Genomic DNA, 4,764 nt, shown 5'->3' on the forward strand with positions numbered 1-4,764 from the left:
TCTCCCATCCAGGGTTTTAACAAAGCCCAGCTTAGCATTGATATTTGTCAGTGACTACTACCAATGTGCTATCGTGAGAATGATTATTGAGAGATGTCTTAATAACTAAATGTATTCACTGTTGCTATCGAAATCATTCCAATGAGTAGGTTTAACAGAGTTAAACAGCTATTATTTCAATTCAACCCAGGGTTCAACTAAAAATAAACAATACATATAGGCCTATGGTTTCAAGCTTTGGTTGATTTCAAATGAAATCTTCATGTTAATCATGAATATGTTGGATTCACGTCTCCATCTCGTCTCCATCTCAACCAAAAGTTAAAGAATAGTACTAAATCAAATAAAATGTTATTTCAAGTGCATTTAAAGTTAGATTAGATTGAGTCATATTCTTTAACGTTGATTTTTGGTTGAGATGGAGATGTGAATCCAACATATCTTGTAGACTAACTGGATATTGAATTGTGTTTGGTTGTCAACGCAAACAAATATCAACATTTGAAGGAGATGTATCTTCTTCTTGGATAGTTCCATCTGTGCCACTGACTTAGTCTGTCTTTAATTCAAGTGTATCTACATATTAATAATTTATATCATATGTTGGATTCATATCTCCTTCTCAACCAAAAATCTAAGTTAAAGAATAGGACTAAATCAAATCGAATTAAACTTTAAATGCACTTGAAATAAATGTTGGTTTGATTTAGTCCGATTCTCATAGCCGTGGGAAGTAGAGGTGCTGAGGGTGCTGCAGCACCCCCTGATAAATCCAAATAAAAATAAAAATAAATTCCCACAAAATCACTCATACAATGAATACTGTATGAGCTGAGAAGAATATTCCTCAGCACCCCAACCCAAACCATCTTCCCATGGCCATGCCTATTCTTTAACTTTGATTCTTGGTTGAGATGGATACGTGAATCCAACATACAGTATCAATTATTCATTTGTAGATAAACTGGAATTAAAGCCAAACTAAGTCAGTGGCACAGATGGAACTATCCAACCAGAAGATAAATCGCCTTCAAATGTTGATATTTGGTTGCATTGACTACCAAACACAATTCAATATCACTTTTGAAATACAATAAATAGCCTATTAACTTGTCCACAAGTTAAAAAATAATATATTGGATTAATATCTCCAACTCATAAAAGTTAAAGAACGGGATTAAGCCAGTGGCTCAGATGGAACTGTCCAAGCAGTAGATACATCTCCTTTAAATGTTGATATTTGGTTTCATTGTCAACCACACACAATTCAATATTACTTTTGTAATATAGTAAGTAGACTAATGTTAAGGCTGTCTCACAAACAAACGTAACGTTCAACCTTAAAAGGACTAACACATCCATGGCCACATTTTGAGGTGACCGTAACTATAAATGTCTTCTTATGTAATCATATAAATCGTGCATGTTCAAGATAGTATGCATAGGTCGTCACAGGTCTGTGGAGATCTTCACAATTGCTTTAATAATCTGCACAGAATCTCGAACGGCATTGATCACTTGCACCATGTATTTAATGTAATCCCAACTGCAATCCATCCAGGTCATTTGTTTCTGCTATTAGATGAAGCACAGTGATAAGACATTAATCTCTTGTATAAACCAAAAATCAGACATTGTTTTTGCATTGGAATTTGGTTGTGCTTTTAGATGGTTGAAAGCATAGTGATAACACATTGGAAATTCAACTAACTTTTTGCTGTCTTTTTGAGTGGGTGAATTGTAATCTCAATGATCAATGTCTAAACCAAATATTACTCAATTATCCACGTTGAAATGACATGGTGTGCCCAGTGGGATGTTGAGCATAAAACTATTTGTGGATTTTGAGGGAATGCCATGGAATAGCAGTAGCCTAGTCTATATGACAATGTGACTCATTTGGCTATACATATGTGTTAACTATTCATTTCTTATCATATTGACCTATATTCATTTCATGAATCCATTTGGTGTCAATAAGAATATTGTGTAGAGCCAACCACTGCCCTCTTCTGAGAGTGTTGGGTAAATGCTGTGTGCTGCATGTGGCAATGTTTTAATGATATGCCTTTTATCTCTTTGCCTTGAGGTATTGTAGACCATTGTCAAGAAGTTTGAAATAATGTGATGTTTCATCATGCAACTCATTGAGTATTTAAAAGTGTCAGTTCCTGACTATGAGGAGTTATAGTGCCTAGGCACTTAGCAACAAGCTCTCACAGTCTCATGTCAGAATTAGACATTCATCCATGTTTCTCAAACATCACATTTCGAAGTTGTTCCAAATGTCAAATTTCGAAGTGTTTAAGGTTAAGTTTAGGCATTAACTCCGAATTTTTAAGGTTAGGGTTAAGTTTAGACATTAACTCTGAATGGTTAAAGTAAGGGTTAAGGTTTGGGATAGGCTTAAAAAATATATATCAAAACAACTTTCTATAGCTGTATTTGAACATGCAACCTTTGAAACCAGAAGAAGATGCTTATGAAACCTATTTGAAGGTAACAGTGCTCACTGTTGCCCCTAGTGGCCGGTTTCCACGTCATCTCCCGACATCCTCAGACATGGATGGACGTTGCATACTGACTTGTATCACGGGTGACCTGCCTGCACTTATATCAGGGGTGACTGCCTGCACATATACCTGCTATTCAGATAATTCAATATCCATTTATTTCATAGGGAATATAAATCCCCTCGAGGCTTTCGACCTTTTAAACATTGGTAACGTTGGGGCTACCTTATGATCAATCAAGTTGCCACCAAAGGAAATTATAACTTGGATCAGAGGGTGGCATGTTACTGTATTAGACCGAGTTCGGAGTTGATGTTTTGTCCAACAGAGGGAGCTCAATGAACAGAGAATGAGGGGAGAGGTAGCAGGGAAGTGACACTGTCTCCATGTATGTCTTATCTTCTGCTCCCTGTAGTCTTTTAAAAGGAGAGGCGACAGGTAGAGGATGGGATGTTTTGGTTGCATTAATCAATGTCACATTTTCTTCTTCGTCGTCTTTGATGAGAAACAGACACTTTAGGAGTGTCGCCCATGCTGTGAAAAAAGGGAGCTGTGGTGATGGAGACAAAGCACCCCTGCGGGGGTATTTCCAAATTATACAACTCCGTCCACTTTTTTTTATCCTGTCTGAGGCTTCTTGGATTGTCAATAAATTCAAGCCATGTGGAAAGCCATGTCACAGTAATAATTGATCTTCTCCACTATATTGATGTCGAACAACAGTAGGCTATAGCCTACTTTATAGATTTTCATAAATAAGTAGCCATTAGGTTGGAATAAATAAATAAACATGTCGGATTATCTGCAGACAATGCCCAATATGTTATTGCTAAAAAATATATCAAGAACATTGAATGAAATTCTGCATCTAGGCCTTTGGGATTTCCTAGTAGGCTACCTTATTAGATCATTTAATGTAGCCTGTAGATGTATTATGAAAACATGGAATCACATGAGAGAGTTCAAATAAGCTCACCCAACTAACATTATAAAGGCTACACATTATATTTTAGGTCGTAGGCCTATATATCTCAGTGATGGAGAGATTACTCATGCCGGTATAAGAGCTTTGCTTTCAATCACTCGATTTATTGATACATTTCAAATGTAAAAAAGTTTGACCCAATTGCAATAATGCGATGTCAGCCATTTGTGGTTTTATTAGTTAACTGTTTTAGCTCAAAATTGTTATAGGCCTATCTTGAGATGTGAGCAATTGACTAGTAGGCCTACCATCACTCCCGAGGTGTAAATATCCGTGTAATTCCTTTTATTTTTTGAGACATTGCTTGAGCCGGCTTAAATTGTTAAAATGTGTATTGGGAAGTTTGACGGGAATGCTAACAGGGAATTATCACCACAGGAGAGATGCCTCTCATCAACAGACTAGGAAATAATAGTGATGGCTTTAAGTCCACACTAAATAACATCTTAAGACCTTGTGAGGATGTTGTAACAGGCGAGTTAATGACATGTGTGGCAAACGGACCTTATTCATAGACATCACACTTCAATATGACAAGTGTAGCTACATAATAAATACATTATGTCATTCGGGTTTATTATAAGTAGTCCAGCATCAAGATGAATTCTCATGCTTCTTATCACCTCTTATGGAAATAAGGTCACTGGTATTACATGAATAGATTGAAGTATTAGCTACAAAATAATTATCTGAGCACTTAAAAATACTTTATACATTTGCCTATTGTAGACCCATATCTGGAGAAAAAAAGTTCAGAATCTCTCTTTCACACAAGTCTCATATAAAGAAGGTTCGTTTACTTAAAGGCGCACCGTGGAGTCTTTACAGCTCCAGTCTGTAGCATGTTGTTTTTATTAAAGAGTCGTTTAAGGAATTGCTTTCACACTTACCATTTACCAAGGTGTTTAATTCTCTCGTAAATACCATAAGCACCACTTCTTCAATATAACATCTTATTCTGATGCCGTTTTGTATTAGCATATTGATTATAATATCTTAAATGTAAGTCAGTGTGTTTAAACTGGGTCTATCTATTCAATACAAATAAAATGAAATGTCAATTTCAATGCGTTTCCTTTTGACTTATAACGAGAGACATTGTGATAAGTAGTTTCCCTCCCCAACATGGACGGCTGGGGTTGTTTATGTAAATTAAGCTAGATTTTAATTCTATCAGGAGGACGGCCCTGTTCTCTACCCAATAAAAATGGACCGCGGCTGACACCTGGTTATAAACACAGGAAGGATTCCAAAGTCCTAATCAGA

Source organism: Coregonus lavaretus, assembly GCF_964263955.1.
Source record: "Coregonus lavaretus genome assembly, chromosome: 4".
Classification (NCBI taxonomy): domain Eukaryota; kingdom Metazoa; phylum Chordata; class Actinopteri; order Salmoniformes; family Salmonidae; genus Coregonus; species Coregonus lavaretus.